This window comes from Pelodiscus sinensis, chromosome 4 (assembly GCF_049634645.1).
Source record: "Pelodiscus sinensis isolate JC-2024 chromosome 4, ASM4963464v1, whole genome shotgun sequence".
Lineage (NCBI taxonomy): Eukaryota > Metazoa > Chordata > Testudines > Trionychidae > Pelodiscus > Pelodiscus sinensis.
Window position 1 is genome coordinate 36,409,939 of NC_134714.1, and position 22,761 is coordinate 36,432,699.

Consider the following 22,761-nt stretch of genomic DNA (forward strand, 5'->3'; position numbering starts at 1 on the left):
ATACTACCCAGTTTCAGAATGGGATAGGGGATCTCTTGCACACTCTGGCTTTGTAATCACATCCTCTTTTTTTTCTCAGCAACAGGGTACATAATGCTATGGTGATGGGAAGCTGCACAAAATCTTAAAATAGTGTTCAGCTTTATTCCACTGCAGTATTACTGGCACTAAGTCTGCTTTCTGGGGTCTGGTTTAACCAGATTTATGGTCAAAGTAAACTATGGTTGAAGCACAAATTGGTTACTGCACACCCAGGGATTTAACCCCATGCATTTCAGCCAAGAAACTTGCTTTGTTCACCATTCCTTGAGAAAACGTACCCAAGAAAAAGTGTGTAGGGATTGGTTTATTCGTCCTTTACAGACAGTATGTGTATTTATTTAGAAGGTAAAAGAGCCTTCCACTAAGTCTTCACTTGTCAATTCAGTGTGTCCGCAGAGGAAATGTCATTACTTCACTAGAAGAGGAAAAAAAGACCTTTTGAATTTGCTTAACAAAACAAATTCCTTGAATCCTGAATGGTCTTTTGCATGGAAACAAACCTATCTCCATCAAATGTCTGTTCTTTCTGGAAGCTATGAGTCGTCTGGGAGAAACTCTGGTTATTAAAAAAAAAAAAAAAAGGAAGACAGAAAGAAAGAAAGAAACAAGCAGGGAGTTTTCCCTTGGGTAGAGGAGCTAATTACCATAATTCACCAGCTCTTTGTGATTTCAGTCAATTCAGAAGGGGCCTTTGAAAAGACGCTAACTTGTAAAATTGTGGTGTATTGATTTCAGCTTGCATGGAAGATTGAAATTGGTGTCACCTGCACAATAGCTTAGGGATTAAGCAATGCAAGGTGTAGCTGTCTCCCCACTGCCAGTGAACTCCGCAATTCAGAAATCTGGGGTCACATCATTTTAAGACATCTGTTATAGTTCTAATGAGAGCCTACAAGCGCTGTCAGTGACAGATTCCACATCTACACACCACTTTGCACCAATGTGTTGCTGATCATTCAAAACCTCATTCTCCTTCATTACACACCCACCCTCACTGGTCACATGTGGCAGCCAAAACCAACAACTCTCTATGCGTGTCATTGACTCAGATTCATTACTATACTATTACCAAACAGCTGATACAGTGCTAAAAACCAAGTCAAATAATCTCAGGCAATCAAAGGTTAAGGCTTTTGTAGCCACAGCTGTGCCTGGAGGGCAGGGTATAAAGGGGCACTGCTGTAATTCCGATTGCCATCAGTGTACTGAGCACAGGGTAGCATAGAGTCCCCATGGGCACTTAAGTGGGGAAAGAAGAGAAGTAGCAATCACACAGTTCAGAGATGAAGCTTATGGCGACCATATTTTCCCACTGAACAGGGGTAGCTTGTGGCTCTCTCTACCCTACCCCGAATGACTCCCTCCACATCCCTCAATGCCTCCTTCCTATGTGGAGTCGGCCCAATGCCACCCTCTCTCCCCTGCATGTGAGGTTGGCATGAGACTCTCAGTTGATTGCTTCTGTACCTAATGACTAGAAGATAGCTAACGTGACACCAATATTTAGGGCTCTAGAGGGGATTCTGGCAATTACAGACCAATAATACTAATGTCAGTACTGGGCAAATTAGTTGAAACTAGAGTAAAGAATAAAATTGTCAGACACATAGATGAACATAGTTTGTTGAAGGAAAGTCAACATGGTTTCTATAAAGGGAAATCATGGTTTACTAATTTACTAGAGTTCTTTGAGGAGGGTCGACAAATATGTGAGCAAGGGGGAATCCAGTAGATATAGTGCACTTAGATTTCCAGGAAGCCTTTGACAAGGTCTCTAACCAAAGGCTCTTAAGTAAGATAAGTTTTCATGGAATAAGAGGGAAGGTCCTTTCATGGACTGATAATGAAAAAGACAAGATACAAAGGGTAGGAATAAATGGTAAGTTTTCAGAGAGGAGAGAGGTAACTAGTGGGGTCCCCCAAGGTTCTGTCCTGGGACCAACCTTTTCAACTTATTTATAAATGATCTTGAGAAAGGGGTAAACAATGAGGTGGCAAAATTTTCAGATGATACCAAACTGCTCAAGATAGTTAAGACCAAAGATCTCACTAAACTAAGAGACTGGGCAACAATATGGCAAATGAAATTCAATGCTGATAAATGTAAAGTAATGCACATTGGAAAAATAATCCCAAATATAAATACAATATGATGGGGACTAATTTAGCTACATCTACTCAAGAGAGAGATCTTGGAGTCATTGTGGATAGTTTTCTGAAAACATCCCCTCAGTTTGTACTAACATTCAAAAAAGCAAATAGAGTATTAAGATCATTTTAAGAAAGGATAGAGAATAAGACAGAAAATATCTTATTGCCTCTATATAAAACCATGGTATGCTTACATCTTGAATACTGAGTACAAATGTGGTCCCCTCATCTCAAAGATATATTGGCATTGGAAAAGGTTCAGAAAAGGGCAACAAAAATGATTAGGGGTTTGGAACAGGTCCCATATGAGGAGAGATTAAAACGACTTGGACTTTTCAGCTTAGAAAAGAGGAGATTAAGGAAGCATATGGTAGAGGTCTATAAAATCATGTCTGGTGTGGAAAAAGTGAATAAGGAAAAGTTATTTACTTATTCCCATAATATAAAAACTAAGGGTCACCAAATAAAATTAAGAGGCAGCAGGTTCTCCATGCCTCCAGGTCACTTGCCCCTCTGGGCTGTATTGTGAAGTATCAGGAACTGCTGCCCTCTGTCTTCCCTTTATGCAGCCCAGGTGGGGAAAGTGATCTGGATGCAGGGAGCCCAAGTGTCACTCCTCAACCCTCCTCCCCCACAACCCTACAAGGGAGTATAGAGGAGCAGTGCTTGGCAGGGGCCAGCAGCAATTCCACCTGCTCTCTGAATCCATGTCAGTTTTTCCATGTGGTGTAGGAGGGAAGTGCAGGAGTTGGAGCCGGAGCTGGTAGGGATTTAGGGGCAAAGGGTGCACGTTGTAGGGGTTGGGCTGAGGGGGCAGACTGGAAGCCCATAGGGGGAAGGGCAACGAGGCACCTACAGGGGCGCAGGACAATGGTGGGGGAACCATGCACACAGGGACCAGGAATTCCAAAATACAAGTTTGCTCAGGGCAGTTTGATCCAAGACAGGCTCTAAAAAGGAGAATGCAAACCACATCTATGTTGGGCCTTTTTCGTTGTCTGCAATCATGTACTGGCTTCCCTTTGTTAAAACAAATGACATTGAAATAGTAATTAAAGGGAGCTTTCCTAATTCCATGTACATCCTTGAAAATTGTTTTCAGCCAAACAAGTTAATTTTCTTATTTAGCCTGTACTCTGCACTGCCTCTACAAAAACCCTCCATCATCCTCATTACAAATTTTCCTGCTGTTGTTCATTATTACCAAATGCTTTCCTTCTTCTCCACTATTCATTATATAGTTATTGTGTATCTTACAATTTAATTTTAATTGCCTCCCTTAATTTGTACAGTATTGCAGTTCTTTATGGAAACAACATAATATATACTCTGTGTTTCCACTCAAGAGGTTTTCCTAGATCAGTTTTTTAATGTGTTTGTTAACATGTTCTAATCATTTTATCAATTTTTGGTTTGCAATTATATTTATTCCCCTGACTGAGGTCTCAACATAGTTCAGTGAGGACCCGATCCTGCTCACTCAGGGTGCTGATTTCACTTGGAGTGGAAAGTGCTCAGCACTTTGCAGGATTGTCTTCATTAAGGCCAGATCCAGCTTCTATTGAAGCCAATGTGAGTCTTTACAGTGCCTCAAATGTGAGATGGATGTAGCCTAATAAATATGATCATCATCACCATCATAATAATCATATTAAAATACTTCACACTTTTCTAGTAGGCTCAGTCTCGTGATCTTAAACTGATTTACAAGCATATGTGATTTAGATCTCAAAACACCCCCTCAAGTGGGTACATCTTATTGTTCCATCTCTACAAACGGAGAACATAATCAATGGAGAAATTAAAAGCATAATTCTAAAAGATTCTGAGCACCCTTTAGTGAGCTCACTCAGCCTCAGCAGCATGTAAGAGGAAGCCCTAGTACCCAATCTTTCTCCCACTGAAGACAACGGAAGAATCTTACTTCACTTAAGTGGATGCAAAACCAAACCCGAAATCTGTGACACATCCAACAACAGTCCATATATCTCCTGGCACATAATCTTGTACTTTGACCACTAACCACAATTCCATTCTCTGGGCTATTTATGCTCAGGCTTAGTAAATATTAATAATTGTCTTTGTATATACATTACTACTGAATTTAGAATTAATCTGAAAAGTCCTCAAGTATCGTAAGTGTCATAGTATCACTCAGCAGTACCACAAATAGATTTCTTCCCCAGGCTGTATCATGCATTTATAGATAAAATTATGGAATTGATGTTCTATGAAATAGTAAAGTTTTACAGAGACTGACTGTTATAGATCCACTAAAATGCTGTAAAAGAGCAGGAAAACCAAGTAGGAAAAGGAACAGGAGAGATCAGAAGGCCACTAAGGCTATGTCTAGACTACATCCCTTTTTCGAAAAAGGGATGTAAATCAGACATATCAAAATTGTTAATGAAGCCGGGATTTAAATCTCCCGCGCTTCATTAACATAAAAATGGCTGCCGCTTTTTTTCGGCACGGAGCTTTGCCGAAGAAAAGCGGAAGTCTAGACGCGGATCTTTCGAAAAATAAAGCCTTTTCCGAAAGATCCCTTATCCCTCGCAAAATGACGGTTACAGAATCTTTCAAAAAAGGCTTTATTTTTCAAAAGATCTGCGTTTAGACTGCCGCTTTTCTTCGGCAAAGCTCTGTGCCAAAAAAAGTGGCAGCCATTTTTATGTTAATGAAGAGCCGGAGATTTAAATCCCGGCTTCATTATCAATTTCGATATGTCTAATTTACATCCCTTTTTCGAAAAAGGGATGTAGTCTAGACATAGCCCCAGTGGTTAGAGGTGAACTAGCCTGAAATATTTATGATCCTTTCTCTATTTAGATATTCATAAGAGTGGCACTTGGTATAAGGGTTTCCACTGAATGCTCAGAAAAGCCAAATTCAGCAAAGTTCCTGGTAAATGATTTTGTTCTAATAGCACTGTGTTTCAAAAGACTTCTAGGAACAGCCAAACTGTTTAGTGTGTTCTCCCATCAGTGACAATGATCCATTGTTCTCAAGGACTGATTATTTGTGTAGGTTGTCCAGGCTTCCCTACCTACTGCTCCCAACCCACAATTACTTTTATTGACCAAATTCATGTGCGAAATAGCCTCTCTGCACATCTGTGTTTGGAGGAAATGTTTCAAAACCAGGCTGGCCTTCTGATTCATCAGCCCCCCAGCCTGTTTTAAGTGCAGATGTTCAGTCCGTGAGTTGCCTCTCCCCCATTAGTCCTAGTGCCTGTAACAGGTATCAGTCCTCATGCACATTCTAAGGAGACATCACTGTCCAGTGGTTACAGCATGCAAGTGGGAATCAGTAAATCTAAATTCTATTTCAAGCTCTTCCATTGATTTGCTACCAGGGTTGTCAGTAAAAAGGAATATTTGTTGACAGTTGCCCAAGACACCACAGTGATTTTCTCAGAGACTGTTATTTGCTTAAGGTTACATACCCCATTGTGTAGATACAGAAACTGAAGCTAAGCAAGGTTATATAACTTATGTTCAGATGGAATGCCAGCATATGAAGTACAGGTTAATCCTCCTAAATCCAGGACTCTCAAGTCCAGCAACATCTGTGATCCAGCAGCGGTATTTTCAGCACATCAGATAACAATCTCAAGGGGATGTCTGTGACTAAACCTGTCACAACAATGTCTGATTGTTTATCACCCTCCAAATCAGTAAATCAGTATATCATCAAAGCTAGAGGAATGACCTTCCTTATCAGATGCATAGGTGGCCAAGCCAATGTGAGTCACCTCATCATGAAGAACAGAGCCTTCAGACACTATCAATTATGGTATGAGGGCATTTGAAAGTAACGCATGACATTGTCTATCTGTGGCCACAGGTACATGTGGGATCCAGTTGTTGGTCCCCAAATGTGAAGCTGGGTGCACATTGGCCATGGCCCATTTGAAATCTGTTTACCAGGGCCAATGAGCAGCATGGTAAATCAAAAGTGGGTACATGCATGGTTGGATCAGTTAGAAGAGATTGGTTTCTCATGTCAGCTGCAAACCATACTTCATACCACACAGACATCATAGAGCAATCTAAGTCAGTCAGGAGGCCACACAATGGTTGCCCCCAAAACAAGCACACTTGGGTGGTCAGTCTGTGCATAGTGGTGGTAGGGTCAGAGTCCCAGGGTCGAGTTTTTCCTGATCTTTTCAACCATACTGGTGGTAGATTCCTCAAGATGGATGCACAGAGGAGTGATGATGCTTGATAACGGGAGCCACAATACGGCTGTGGGTCAAATCATCCCAGTTACAATATGCACGGTTGAGTGTAGCCATATATCAAACAAATGGATGTGAGATGAATGGAGCCAGACCAAAGCAGAGTATCCTGCTGCAGAGCAACAAAGGACAAAACCAGATGATTTGACTGTTTTCTTCCCATGAAGTGCCTGCCAGTTTGACTAGAAAGTTATGTGTCCTCACTTTAGCTGCAATTTTCAAGTGGTTAAGGTATTTGAGAGATCTATCCAGGGTTACTCTGCAATAGACTGGTTGGGATTCATGTTTCATGTGATGCACATTGAGAAACTGGTTAAAAGAAGACTATCTTGCAGAATCAAGATCCATAGGTCTCTCTATCGACAGTCAGGTTAATTAAATAAGTGAGTTTTTAGAAACCCCATTGCGATTACCCCATTTGCTTGGTGTTTCTTTCCCAATGACTGGCAAAGCTACGGTGTAATTATTTACATTCTCCTATTTTCTGGGTATTTATATATTTGCCTTAGGAAAGACTGTGTTGTTTTAAATGAATATGACAAATGAGCTGAGCAGTTGAACAGATGGGTTGAGTGTCTAACAGATGGTCCTACATTTTCATAGGTGAGGTGATCCATATCCATTTCCCCCACATTACAGGAATGCCAGCAGGAAGAAAGAAGAAAGAGCAAAAAGAGACCAAAAAACAATATTATAAAATATTGCTAACACCCTGTGATGGGTTAAAGAGCTTCAATTAGTCATTCAAATTGAAAGGTATTTGACATCCCCTGCCATGACATATTACAAGTACGATCTAAAGGTGAATTGGGCTAAATCATAGTTAAAATTAAAAGAGATCATGGTTTAATTAAAGCTCTGGATACACCCAAGCATCATTTGTCACAGCAAATTTAAAGAAGATAGGAGTAGCTGCTAACCAGATTAATCTTTTAATATTCGTTATGTCTTTTGAAAAGGCAGAACGAAAAATCTGAAGGCATTCTCTTGAGCTCAGCTCTCCAGCTACTGCTATGAATCCTACTGATCAGGAAGTGGACTGTGCTCCCAAAAGTTATGGGAAGGAAGTGTGTGCAGAAAAGGAGATAATCCTAACCATAAGTGCCACACTCTGATTGGAAATTGGAAAGATCTTGATGGAGCATGTAAGTGCCATGTTCAGTTCTAAAGTCTTTGAAGCCTTCTGACAAATACCTTGCCTTCCCCAAAAAGTTAATTCCTGTTATTTTAACATTGCCTTTGTAGATTCTATCTATCTCCTTATTATGTAATGTGTCTGTCTGCCTGGCAGTTTCTCCTGGTACACAGAATAAAACGTTTTGGTGTACAGACTAACACAGGTTCATACTTTGATGTACAAACACAGATTCCTTCTTCTTAATTTCATTCCCCTACTCCAAGAAGCCTTTGCACAATCCTTTAAATAATCTCTCTCTCCCTTCTTGATGTTTACACCTTTGAATTATTTGTAAACTGCTATCACATCCTCCATTAGTCAGTTGGTGACTAATTAGCCAGTTAACACATATTTAACTCTTTTAATCTTTCCTTATAAATCAGCCTCTCCAACACTGTAATAATTTGTTGCTGCCCTATGCTAAGCTCCCTCCAGTTTGGCCATATTTTTCCAGTAATGTGGTGCCCACCCAGAAATGAACATACTTGTCCTATGTACTTGCCAGTGGGGGGAAAGCTATATATTTTTATCTGTTGTAACAAATACCTCATAACTGCGTAGCCGAGAGGGAAATTCCCATCCCCATTCTATACTCTAACAAGCTCCTGTTCTGTATTTCCAGGCCTTGAAAATGATTACATAACAGAACATTTTAATAATCTTTTCCCCATATTAGCAAATATATGGTGATTATATAATCTAGAGCAAAATAAATCCTTACCAGAATGCTATTAAGGATAATATATGGCACTTTGTATAAAGTGCTTCATAAATATTATTCATTTGGAGCAAGCCTCACAAATTCCAAAATGAGTTCTCTTATTACTTATCTGAGAGCCAGGAGACACTTCAAGGCCCTGGAATGGCCAAACCTGCATTAAGCACTTAAGCCAAGTGATCAGAAGAAATTAAGATATATCCAGTTTAAACACTTGACGTTTACATTAGAGCCCGACAGACATTTCTTCATGGAATGTAAACAGTGAGGCATTTTTCAATTTGAATTGTCTTCATCCAAATATAAAACTGACCCCACACATATGATCCCTCCATAATCCATATGTATGTACCTTCACAAACACTTCACACTGAGGAGAAGTGAAGTCATCTGAGCTGGAGGGAGCTCTGTGGGAGTCTCTGTTTAATAGACCCAGACTCTGGGCCTTATGAAAGAAAATCTCAGCTTTCACTTAAAGTTGGGAGGAGGGAAGAGGCAGTAAATTTCTAGCCCTTTCCGTTGCAAAGAGAGCCATGGAAATGTAAACTAATGGGAGCTAATATAAACCAATGTAAACCAAACAAGGAACAAGCAAATGGGTTTCACTTCAACAGCAGGAAGCTCTGGGGAACCTGAAATCCCCTCCACCCCATTACACATATACAATTTCAATAAAAAATGAATCAGTTATGTTTAAGAATCATCTGCTGAGTCTCCTCAAAATCCAGGCAGACCCCCACGAACAGCTGTGGGATTGTGATATATGAAAATCAGTATGTCTGAGGAGACAGCAAAACCATTGTTTCACAGGCTCCCCTACAAAGTGCTAAAACCCGCTCTGACATTGACACAAAAATTTCTTTTTCCAACTGTAGCTGATGAGACAGCTAAGCCCCTTCTGTTGAATTCAAAATTATCCATTGTCATCCACATATTTGGGACCGTTAGGCTTGATTGCTGTAGCAGTCTCATCTCAGAAGGACAGAACAGTGTTTTGTTTGTTTTTTGTAGGGATGGAAGAAGCAGGGAGAGTGTTTTAGTTAGGGATTTCCTTTATTTCTGACACTTTCAATGCTTTTTGCAGTCAAAAAACCACCTGAGATTTCTATGAGTAAAAAGCAAAGTGGGGAGAGAAGGGCAGCGGGGAGGAACCTAAAATACCACTCAGTAAATTTAACACAGTATTGAAAGCCAGGAATAGATCAGGCTAGAGATGAAGAGGTAGATCCAATCAGAGAGGATGAGGCCCACTTCTAGTAGCTGATCTGGAGGTGTGAATACCAAGAAAGGAGAAGCTGCTTTGTAATTAGCTAGCCATTCACAGTCTTTGTTTAATCCTGAGTTGATTGTGTCAAACTTGAAGATGAACTGTAGCTCAGCGATGACATCTTTATGATCTGGACGCATGGCCAAGAAACACTGGAGATATTCCACAGAGATTTCAACAACCTACACCCCACCATCAACCTCAGCCTGGACCATTCTACACGAGAAATCCACTTCCTGGACACCACAGTACAAATCAACAATGGAAAATTAGACACCACTCTCTACAGAAAACCCACTGACTCATACAGTTACCTACATGCTTCCAGCTCCCATCCAAAACACACCACACGATCCATCATCTATAGCCAAACCCTTCGATACAACCGCATCTGCTCTAATCCCACTGACAGAGACCAGAAGCTTCAGGATCTCTACCAAGCATTTATAAACCTCAACTACCCACCCGGAGAAATAAAAAAGCAAATTGAAAGAGCCAGACGAATACCTAGAAACCATCTACTTCAAGACAGACCCAAGAAAACCAACAATAGAATACTACTTGTCATCACCTACAACCCCCAACTTAAACCTGTCCAACACATTATCAATAAACTACAGCCTATACTGGAACAGGATACCATACTCCAAGAGGCTCTGTGAGACAGACCCATAGTCTCCTATAGACAACCACCTAACCTCAAGATGATTCTTGCCAACAACCACAGGACATACCACACTAATACCAACCCTGGTACCTTCCCTTGCAACAAACCCCGTTGCCAGCTTTGTCCACATATTTATTCTGCTGATACCATTATTGGACCTAACCAAGTGAGTTATAAGATCAAGAACACATATTCCTGCGCATCCAGAAATATAATCGATGCTATCATGTGCCGAAAGTGTCCGTCTGCTATGTACATTGGACAAACATCTCAGACACTTCGCCAAAGGATTAATGCCCACAAAACAGATATCAGACAAGATCACAAAGAAAAAACAGTTTCTTGCCATTTTAACCAGAAAGGACACTCTCTCAATGACTTAACCACCTGCATTCTGCTACAAAGATCTTTTACATCTGCACTTGAAAGGGAATCCTCTGAACTGTCATTCATGTTAAAATTCGACACTCTCCAAAGAGGATTGAACAAACACTTGAACTATCTTACACATTATCAAGATAGCTTTCCCAATTATCACCTCTAATACCATTAACTCACAAACATCCCACTCTCCCCACCTCTAATATCGTCAATTCACAGACACTTACCTTCCTTCCTCCCCCCCCCCCCCCGCATCCCCCTCCTGTTCTGAAATGTGATTTGTCCTTTTCATATGTGTTCATTTTTTTAATTGTATCCTTTGGTATATATGGTTGTGACTATTTTCTTCCACTATTTGATCTGAGGAAGTGGGTCTGGCCCACGAAAGCTCATCATCTAATAAACCATCTTGTTAGTCTTTAAAGTGCTACATTGTCCTGCATTTTGCTTCAGCTATCCCAGACTAACACATTTCTATCACTGTAGCTCAGCAGTTTCTCTTTGAAGTCTGGTCCTGAAGTTTTTTTGCTGCAGGATGACTACCTTTAGATCAGTCCCTACGTAAAAGAATAAATGGACACAAATCAGATATTAGGAATGGCAACATACAAAAACCTGTAGGGGAACACTTCAGGCTCCCTGGACACACAATTGCAGATCTATTATCTTATATGGCAAGGAGGCAGAGTAAATTCTACTCCCCAGGGAACCTCCATGAGGATTCTCCTTACCCTCTCTCCTGGAGTTCTTTCCACAGGAGATTGCATGAATCGTCTTAAGAGGAGCTGAGAGTATCTTGAACAACTGCTACTCTCACTAAAGCCAATTGGCTAAATCCTGTAAGGTGTCAACCTTGCTGTCTGACAGAACTGAGCACCTCAGAGGTAGGCCCACACACTGGATGCATTAAAATAACAAATTACTAGTTTGTCTGGAGCTATAGAATATAAAGTGAAGATAAAACTTAACATTACTGTAAAAGACCAGTGAAGGGAAGTCAGCTTCTCCTCGAAACCCATGGAGCTAATATTTAAATAGCTTAGGCCAGTTCTTTCCCACCTTATCTCTTGCAGCTGGTTTCAATAGGGTCAATAGGAATTGCTTTGTGGATAAGAAAAGTAGAATTCAGCCTCCTTCTTTGTATGTTTATAGTGTACTGTTTGGATAAACATAGCTATGATTTGCTTCTTTGAAAGTTTCACTGAGCTTTTATCCTGCTGGGAAGGAAAGATGGAGTATTTACATTATTTTGACACCCATGGGGACTAACGGTTTCAGAACACCGGAATAGGGACAAAATGTCAGGGCAAAATCCATCCACTGTGAAAAAAGATCAATTTCTAATCCGGAGCCATTAATAATATCTTAAAATACAAGAGCAGACACTCAGAGTGTGTCCACACTGCTATAAACAAAAAAGAAATATGCCACAGAGTCTCAGAGGCCAGATTAGTTGACTTGGTCTCCCAGGAGTTAGACTGTGGGGTTAAAAGTAGCAATCTAGACATTTGGGTTCATGGCAGAGCTGGGGCTCTGGGACTCTCTGCTTTTGCTAGGTCTCTGGACCCAGGATCCAAATATCTACATTGTAATTTTATACCTTCAAGTCAGCTAACCCAGGCTAGCCTAGGAAATGCGGTGGATCTTTTATTACAGTACAGACAAACCTAAAGTCCCCAGTTCTGCAAGGTTGTGTCTACACTAGCTTTATTGACTTCAATGGGACTCCACAAAGGCACATATGTCTTTCTACATGGGGTTACTTACAAGATTAGGGCCTAATTTTCTACAGCAATGACAGTGTACTCTAGACCAACTCTTTTCTGTTTATAGAATTATTGGAAACAAAACAAAACAAACAAATAAAAAGCAAGCAAACATCCTCCCCAATGGTTTAATCTCTGAAGAATAGCTTTGTAAGAACGCCTCCAATTCCATCATGACTTCAGTGCCAGAATAAACAGGGCAGACATCCAGCAAACCTACATCCACATCTGAACGCTAACTGCAAAGTATTAGAAAAGCAAGCAGAGCTAAAGAACAAGTTATCATTTACTCTGCAGCTTTACATAATGCTGCAATAGAAATGTCCCAGCTCATGAGATGAAAATGTAAAAGAGAATTTTAGCAAAGTGCTCCAGAAAATGACTTCAGAATAGATAACATTCAAAATATGCCCGTCAGCATCCATTTACCATCACAAAAACTATGTCTATGGAAATTGATCCCACAGCAATTAACAGTACAATCAACTCAAATAGACCCCAGCTTCTCCCTATGAATATAGGGGCCATTAGGTGCCCAAAACAGATGAACAAATAATTTGTAATGAATAATTTATATAATTATTTTGCTTTTACTCCATTTTTAAATTGCCTGTTAATATATTGCATAAATCCCTAGATTTAATTGTTCCATGATATTATTCATGAATCATTTCAACAACTAATTCCTAGTTTACACACCAAACTAAAATTTGTTTTTACTTCACTATAGGTATGCTCCAAAGTCAGTCAAGGTCAGTAAAGTCCCAGTTACTCCACTGTTGCCGTGCTGTGTTATTTACTGAAGTCACTTAATTAAAGTGAACTTCAGTATGTTCCTTTGATTCTAAATTTTAGAATTTGCAGTTTGCACAGTATGTCCAGGCACAGGATAGAAATGCTGCTGCATGCCTTTATTATAAGCTAACACTACAAAATGAACTGTGATTTTACTCTTGGGTGCCTAATTTAAATTTCACTTTAGGCTGATATTTGAACATTTATTTTTAAACTTCAGTCATCTGAAGAAGTGGGCTGTCCCCACGAAAGCTCATGATACCATCTACATGTTTTATTAGTCTATAAAGTGCTACCAGACCATTTGTTGTTTTTTTCTGTACAGACTAACTCTACTACCCCCTGAAGCATTCATTCTTAATGTTAGTGTTAGAAAAAAGGTACAGACATATTTGAATTGAATTTTCAAATTCATTCCCAAAGAAAATGCTTCCCACTACAGGCAGTCCCCGAGTTATGCGGATCCGACTTATGTCAGATCTGCACTTATGAACGGGGCTTTCTCGCCCCAGAGCTTGCAGGCAGCGGGACCACCCAGAGCGCAGCGGTCCCGCCACCTCGACCTCCGGGGCGAGAAAAGCTGCTCGGGTGCCCCTGGTCTGCTGGGGACCGTCTCCAGCAGACCAGGGACACCGGGAGCAAAGCCGCAGCAGCGGCGGGGTGCCACGCCTCTGAGGCTTTGCCAGAGCAAAGCCTCAGAGGCGCGGGACCCCTCCGCCTCCCTGGCTTTGCTCCGGGTGTCCCTGGTCTGCTGGGGGGGGGGGGGGGGCAGCTAGTGCGCCCCTCAGCAGACCAGGGTTTTGTTGTGGACTCTGGGGTAGAGCAGCTGGGGTGCTGCCGGGTTGGTCCTGCAGGGACCTACCTGGCAGCCCAGCTGTTCTGTCCCAGGTTCGAGATTCAGCCGCTGTTGAAACTGATCAGTGGCTGATTCCAGGAAGCTGGGGGCAGAGCAATTCTGCCTCCAGCTTCCTGTAGTCAGCCCCTGGTCAGTTTCAGCAGCAGCGGCTGAATCTGGAGCCAGTTCTGACTTACATACAAATTCAACTTAAGAACAAACCTATAGTCCCTATCTTGTACGTAACCCGGGGACTGCCTGTACTTTCTCCACAGTAGTCATCACACACACATTTTTCTGGGGCTGCACACAAAGCCAGATATTTTGGTCACATAGCCAGACATGAAGGTTTAAAGAAAACCTTTGAACATACATTTTTATAAACACCCAACCTATTATGTTCTAGGAGACACTCATGCCCCAATCTATAAAGTAACAAAGGAAGGTATTTATTCTGAATGTTAACAATTGCATCTCCACATTATGACTCAACCATACACTTACCATGCAGCTGAACAAAACTTGAGACATTTGAGATAAGAATAGATGGCAACTTAGATTAGACAGTCAAAGTTTTTTTTTTCCTGAGTCATTTTTAATGTACCAAAAGAGACAAAGGGCCAAAATTGCAAAGCATTTTTTGTTAATTTCTCTTTTATGTATTGAAGAAGTCACACCAGCATGCTGTGTGCAAAAAATATCCATGTACTTGTGTGTATATAAAACCTCTATGATAACGTTCAGTGGACCAATTACTGCATATACAAATTACCTGTGCATATGCTTATTGGGCATTTTGCACCAAGTATCCATGAATATTCTTTTTCAGGGCAACATTTCACCATATACCTGTGAATATATGTTCTTTCTATCTGTATATAATCTTCATATCTGAAATTTAATATCTTCTATTATGCTTACTTGTGTGCAAGACTCTACTAGTGGATGTTGTGAAGACCAGGACTTTAACAGGGTTCAAAAAAGAGCTAGATAAATTCATAGAGGTTAGATCCATCAATACTTATTAGCCATTATGGGTAGGAAAGGTATCCCTAGCTTCTGTTTGTCAGAGCCTGGAAATGGGTGACAGGATACTGGGCTAGATGGACCTTTGGTCTGACCCAGTATGGCCATTCTTATGTTCTTATCCTGCACCATGCAACTCAATATGAGTTTTGTCATTGTCTTCAATGAGCTCAAGGTTGATTGTGTACCACAAAAATCAAGGATGGAATATTATATGGGGTCATATTTAAGATCCTGACAATAGAGGACTAACATAACACCAGCTGAAAGCATGCAATAGTGCAGGGAAAGGATTGTGCACACTTTCCACTCTCTGCTATTGTTATACCTCATTGACTAGAATGTCCTTCTGCTGTTCTAGACCTGATCCCCCAAACACTCAACCAAAGCATCTCAGTCTCAAACTATAGGCACATTTCATCCCTGTTCCCACATAATAATACCAGTAGAATTCTATCCTGGCCTGCAGAATGCTTTCCTGATTCAAGTCCTCAGACCCCACACAGTTGTGCTGATGTATTTTAAGCCTGATTATTACATCCTCTGCTACTTAAAGCATCTCTGAATAAATCAGAGATGAAAAAGAACTATAAAAAGATATGTAATACCACCCAGTCTCTCTGCTGGCCAATTGTATGTTCTTTGTAATGTATATTTTAGTTCTTTGTCCAATCTTCTTTTAATGATCTTACTCGCTGGAACACAATTCCCTTACCTAATAGCTCTCATTGTCAGGAAATTTCTTTTTTGACAGTCATCCTCTTTTTTTATTTTCTCAGTTTTATTTCATTCTTGTTCTATCATCATGGACTCCCATATAGCATATCCTAGAGCACTCACTCTTGGAATCTATGATGTGGAAATTGCCAGTATTCCTGAATTACATCATAGGATATGTCTACACTAGAAATGCTATAGCCGCACTGCAGTAGTGCTGTAACTATCATTGTAGCCCTGTAATGTAGACACTTACTACAATGACAGAAGGGTTCTTCCATTGCCATAGTAAATCCATCTCATGGTGAGGCAACAGCTATTCTTCTATTGACCTGGCAACATCTACAGAGGGGCTTAAGACAACTCTATTATATCACAGAGGGTATGACATTTTTCAGTGAGTGATGTAGTTAAGCCAAGCTACCTTTGCAGTGTAGTATAGTGCAAAACCAACCCATGATGGTTTTGCAATATGGACATATGGGGAATAGGAAGAAATCTACTAAACTCACTTGTTCAATTCCCAATTTGAGTCTTTAGTGAACTGAGTTTAAATCCAAGAGTCTAGAGAAAACGGTTCCCTTTACTAAAAAGTCATTTAAAGAAAAATATTCTGTCATTAACACAATTATCAATAGAAACTATTTTTATTTACAGGTCTTCTGTTCCATACAGTGGCTCCAGAAGGATATTTTGAATATATGCATCAAATTCTGATCTCAGTGACACTGAGGTAAAACAGTAATTTCCCTGATTGTTTTATTAGTTCAGGTCCTGTGTTTGAAAATTGGGACTTTATAATGTGAATGAGAGATGTATTCTATAAACAAATACATTCACTGACCACATACTTGTTTCAAAGAAGCTCACTATATTTCTATATTATGTATTTTGTATTAGTGCACAGAAACCAGTACAAAATTCAAATATAATCCAAACCTTTCATGGAGTTTAAGAATGTTACTTTTAAATCATGTTTTAAATTATATTTTCCCATGGCTTTATATTTCCTGATTCTGGCTGGATGCGGAGATCCTAAAATATCTTTAAAAGTGCTACTAGCATTTGTGTATCAAGCCCAATAATAAACAGAACTCTCACAAGAAAGACTGTTAATTCAAGAGAGCCAGCTGAGTTCTGTATGCACAAGAGGCAAACCTCTTAACTTTTTTTTACAATAAGTCACCTGAATATGGCCTCAGTTCCACTGCTCTAAATTAGGCATAACTCCAGCAGTCAGTGGAGTTCCCCTAGTGTGAACCTCATGTTAGCTAGATCAGAATCAAGCCCCAAAATTGTAGCAACAACCTCTTAAATGTCTACCAAAGGATTGATGTTTACAGCAGGTTTTTCTTCCTTTTATTTTTCCATGCAAATCATGCAAATGTACTGCAAAATCATTTAATCAATAGTTATTTTTCTGATTTCTTGATTAACAGAAGTACACAGTTTGTGTGCAGTTTGTTTTATATAATTACTTTTCTTTTAAAGGGATAGAAAAAAATTTCAAGGGCCACACCCACAAAGTTCCATTTATTTGACTTCAGTTATCCCTGTTACTAATATCAGTAAGGAGAAAATTAGAGTCATAAGCAGTACTAGAGCTGAATAGAAATGGTTTTCCATCCTGGAAAAAGTTTGAGGTGTTTTTTTAAAAAATATTTCCAATACTGATCTGAGTGGAATGTCAAAATAGAGACAATTTTCAAGAAACAAAAATCAGACGGGGAGGAAGAAAGGTTTCATTGAATCGAAATGTTTCCCTTCAGTTTTGTTGGAAAAAAATGTGAAAAAAGTTATCTTCAACTGAAAAAAGTAGATTTTTTTAAAAAAAATTGAAAATCTAAATATAGAATATGTAAAAAATTATGAAAAAGTCACCTCAAACTGAAAAAATGTCTTTTTTTTTTATTTTAAAAATATCAAAATAGGAGGTTAGGTCGAAGTTAGCTGCATTAGAGCAATTTTAAGTCTCTACCGCGAAGCCCATTCTGCCAACTTTAAAGGCAATTACAGTTGATTTCTGTACTTATTGATGGAGTACTGCTAAATTTAACTTTGCATGGGTGACTTGGGATAGTATAGACACAGTGCTCTTAAAGTCAATGTTCTTAGACTCTGGGAAGTGTCCCACAATGCCCCAATATGACTGTTACAGCCAGCACTTTCAACTTTGCTGATCTCCCAGGTACACAGGAAAATACCCAGGAAATTATTCATTTTAATTTCCTGTTTGGCCAGTATGGGGAGCTCAGCAGCACACATGATCATGAATGCCCAGGGTCACAAGTGAGCTTCAGTATTGAGTGTGCAGGAGAGCCTGGATATGATTGCTGTTGAGAGAGGAATCTGTGCAGGCAGAACTCTGAAGTAGCAGAAGAAATGCCAAAATCACACAGGGCATGGTAGAAAGAGGATACAGCAAGGACAACCAGCAGTACCATATGACAATAAAGGAACTCAGGTAACCAAAGCTTCCAGATGACAAAGGAGGCAAATGGTAGGTCTTGATCAGAGCCATATACATACCACTTCTGTGAGCAGCTACGTGGTATTCTAGGAGGGAGACCCAATAGTGTCCCAAAAAAGCAGTCCATGGATACCTCTCCAGCAACTCTTCAGGCAGTCTTGGGAAATGATGAGGAAAAAATAGTAGATGAGGAGGAGGAAGAGAATGCTTAGCAGTCAAGTGGAGGATCCAGTCTCACTGACAGCCAACCAAAAAAAGATTGGTTCCAAGATCTTTTTAAATTTTGGAACCAATTCCCTCTGAGGACTTATTGCTGGCAGACCTTAAGGATGGGGAGGAAACTTTTGGTGAGTTAACATTTGTAATTATGCTACAGTGGGTAAATGTAATTGGGTTTTACCTGTTTGATCTTCCATGAGGGGTACAGTGGCAGCCACTCTGCCTACACAGAGGAGGCTCCGTGGAAAAGTTTGTTAACATGTCTGGAGTTGAAGTGGGAATCCTTCCTGCACATCTCTACAAAGCTCTTATGGAAGTACTCTTTCATCCGTCTCAGAAGGTTTCTGGGGAGGCCTGCCTTATTCTGTTCTTCATGGTAGGAGACCTTTCTACACTAAGACAACTGTGAGGGTGTGTCTAGACTACATGGCTCCGTCGACGGAGCCATGTAGATGAGGGTTGTAGGCAAAGGGAAATGAAGCGGCGATTTAAATAATCGCCGCTTCATTTAAATTTCCATGGCTGCCGCGCTGAGCCGACAAACAGATGATCAGCTGTTTGTCCGCTCAGCGTGCTAGTCTGGACGCTCCCCTGCCGACATCAAAACCCTTTGTCGGCAGCCCCATTATTCCTCGTGGGATGAGGTTTACCGGGGCTGCCGACAAAGGGCTCTGATGTTGGCAGAGGAGCATCCAGATTAGTGCGCTGAGCGGACAAACAGCTGATCAGCTGTTTGTCCGCTCAGTGCAGCAGCCATGTAAATTTAAATGAAGCCGCGATTATTTTAATCGCGGCTTCATTTCCCTTTTTCGAATACACAAATCTACATGCCTCCGTCGACGGAGGCATGTAGTTTAGATGTATCCTGAGTGACCTGGCATAATTATAGCACAAAGTATTGCTGCATAAATTCCAGGTTTCTGGCCACATTCAGTCAGCATCTGCACCCTAATATGGTGCCTTCTTTGCAAAGGGCTTGAAGGAATAATCTCTGAGAATAAGTCCCCAGCCACTTGCATATGGGTGGTGAGGTGGTGAACACATGCTGATCGCATGAGCCACTACAAACCCACTCATTCCCTCCCCTTTCCAGGTCTTTGTGTGAAGGGAAAGCTGCCTCTACCAGACAGATGGGGGGTAGCAAACATATAATGACTGTATGAGCCCCTACAAACCTACCTGGTCCACTGCTGCTTACATGAATTCAGCCCCTGTTTGCAAATGCAGATGCCTAGATAGCCATAAAGGCTGTACTTTGCAAGCACTCTGGCACACGTTTCCAAAGTGAAAGCAAAAGAGAAGGAACTCAACCTGTTGCTTACCGTGCCTGCCACCAAACCGAATCTAGCTGCCCTCAGCTGTCCTGTGTCTTCTACCTGCCTGGTAGGTGTGTAAAATGATAACTTTGGCCTTGAACATAATACGTGCCTTTTGTGCAGCACAGTGCTTCATTCATTTCAAGAGAGTTAACATTCTGTGTGTCTACCATTGATTTTGCTCCCCAGTGCAGCTGCAACAATGTCTGTTACCCACTCACCCAGATCTTCCAGCATTTCAACTATCACTGATCAGAAGGCCAAAAAAAGGACACTGGATGAAATTTTTGATGTGTGTAATATAACAGGTTCTGGGAGCATCGCAAATTGCTTAGAAACAGGGCTACTTACAGCCTAAGACCAGGGTTCCTCCACTATAAGGCATACCAAACTACAGCCTCTTCGGGTATGTCTACACTACAGCACTAATTCGAACTAACTTAATTTGAATTAGTGCATCTAGACTTAAAAACTAATTTGAATTAGCGTTTTGCTAATTTGAACTAGCGCGTCCACACTGATTGGATGCTGGGTCGCATTTCAGGGCAGCTGAAACCTGTTCCGGCAGGGCATCAGGTCAGTAGTTGCTTTGTGTGGCCGCTGTCTGAGGCTATCTGAGGCTCGTGCTTAAAGGGACCCCCTTGAACAGCCGGTTCTCAGCTTTTCTGCTTGCTTGCCTACCTCACCGAGGGACAGCAAAGCGTTTTTCTCTCCACCTGCCTGTGTCAGTGCTTCCCATTGGGGACGCCGTCGCAGTTGGCACCATGGGTCCAGAGCTCACCCTGGGCATGCTGCTCCAGTTTTTGGATTTGCTGCTGCAAGCCTGCCAGCAATGGGTGGAGGCTGCCTTGCACCATCTGGTGTACGTCAGCCCCCTGCCTCTCTCCCTGGCCTCCCCAGGAGTCATGGAGGAGCAGCAGCTGTGCCTGAACACCAGCATACCCCGCCGCATCTGGTGACTGGTGGGACTGCATCGTCCTGGAGCGCTGGGGAGACTAACAGTGGACCCAGAACTTCAGGATGAAGAAGGACACCTTCCTGGAGCTCTGCGAGTGGCTCACCCCTGCTCTGCTGCGATGGGACACTTGCATGAGGCCTGCAAGCACAATTTAGGTGCCTCCTCACCCGCCTCGAGCACAATATCCCTCCCATGCTGGCAGCATGTTGTGTGCTGCACAATTTATGTGAACAGAAGGGGGAGGCTTTCCTGCCAGCCTGGATGGCTGAGGCTGACTGCATGGCTGGCCAGTACTTGCAGCCCCGCACCGCCACCGTCCGGGAGGCCCAGCGGGGGGCCGTCCAGATCCAGGAAGCCCTGCGGGAGAGCTTCCAGGTGGAGAAGGAGGACTGAACTCTCCCTGCATGCCCCACTGGGGCCTTCTTCCATCCTCACCACCTTATCCTTCCCCCCCCAACCCGCCTTCCTAATGTCAAATAAAGACACCTGTTTTTCCAACAAAAATGTCTTTTTATTTTACATAACTGGGGTGGGGGAAGGGAGGATTGAGGGTGGAAGAGGGGAGGGGAAAACCTGGGTGGAAGGAGCTGGAGGGGGATGGAAGGGGAGGAAGGGAAGGGAAAGCTCAGGGTTGGAGGTCCTGCTGGCTGTCCCATCTCGCAGCACTGCAGGGGCATTGGGGGGAAGTGAGTGTGGAGGGTGGGGCAGGAGGGACGCGGGTGCAGAGGAAGTTGGAGGGGGAGCAGGGGTGGGAGGAGGAGCGAGAGCTGGGGGGGCTGCAGGGGCTGGAGCAGGAGGAGGCAGAAACCTGTCCACCAGGGTCTGGAGGTGACCTCTGAGGGCATGGCTCTGCTCCTCCAGCACCTCCAAGCTCTGCTGCTGCAGCCGCAGGTCCTCCCGGACCCAGTGCTCCTGGTTGCGGCTCTGGTGCTCTAGTAGCCGCAGGTGCCGCCGGTGGTAGTCCTCCAGGTTCCTGGTGCACCTGCTGGCCCGGGTGCGGGTGGCTGTTGCAGGCAGGGTGGTGCGTCCTGCAGTCCCAGGTGCTGCAGCTGTGGTGAAACAAGAGCAGTGGTCAGTTCTCCCCAGGGACACGGTGGGTGAAACCCAGCCCCCTTCTGCAAGGTGAGGTCAGCATGTGGGGAACGGTCCAGGGCCCCTGCATGACACACAGTTGCTGCTCCATGGTGGGCAAAGCCCAGGTGCACGCTCCCTGGGCTCCCTCTCCCCCCACACCCCCACATATATATAAGGGGAGCATGATGGCACTCATATGTGGAGTCCTCCCCGGCCTCAGACGTCACAGCTGATGTGCTCTGTGGGGTGCCTTGGGGATCTTGGGTCCTGGGCAGGCTCCCTGCAGGCTCCTGGCTCTCAGCGTCCTCCTCCTCTGTGTCCAGAACGGGTCCCTCTGCCCCGGGGTTGATCACCACCTGGGGGCATGCACTGCATGAGCCCCAGGATGTGGTCCAGGGCTTTGAAGTGAGGGCATGCCTCCAGGTCGGTCCCTGACTGGGAGGCCCTGGAGTAGGCCTGCCACAGGTACTTGATCTTGCAGCGGACCTGCTCCCGGGTCCGCATGTGGCCTCTGGTGGCCAGGCTATCAGCCATGCGGCTGTAGATGGCCACATTCCTGTGGCTAGTGCAGAGATCGTGGACATTGGAGGACTCCCCCCAAACCTCAATGAGGTCCACGATGTCCGCACTAGACCAGGTGGGTGCCCGCCTCTTGTGGCTCCGGGCAGGCTCCTGTGAGCCACCAGCCTGGCCCTGGGAAGAGGAGGAGGGCTGGGTGGCAGCGGGTGGCTGGTTCATCCCTTGCCAGGTGCAGGGTCTGCAGGCTGGGTGCACGCAGGCTTGCAACTGACGCAAGCACCGTAGCCAGACCGTGGCCCTTTAAGGGTCCAGGGCTGGGAAGGGGGCAGAAGAGTTTCCCTGGTTGTGCCCAGAGCAGCCACCAGGGAAAGCTGGGAATGGCTACACAGCCCTTAATTCGAACTATTTAATTCGAACTAGGCA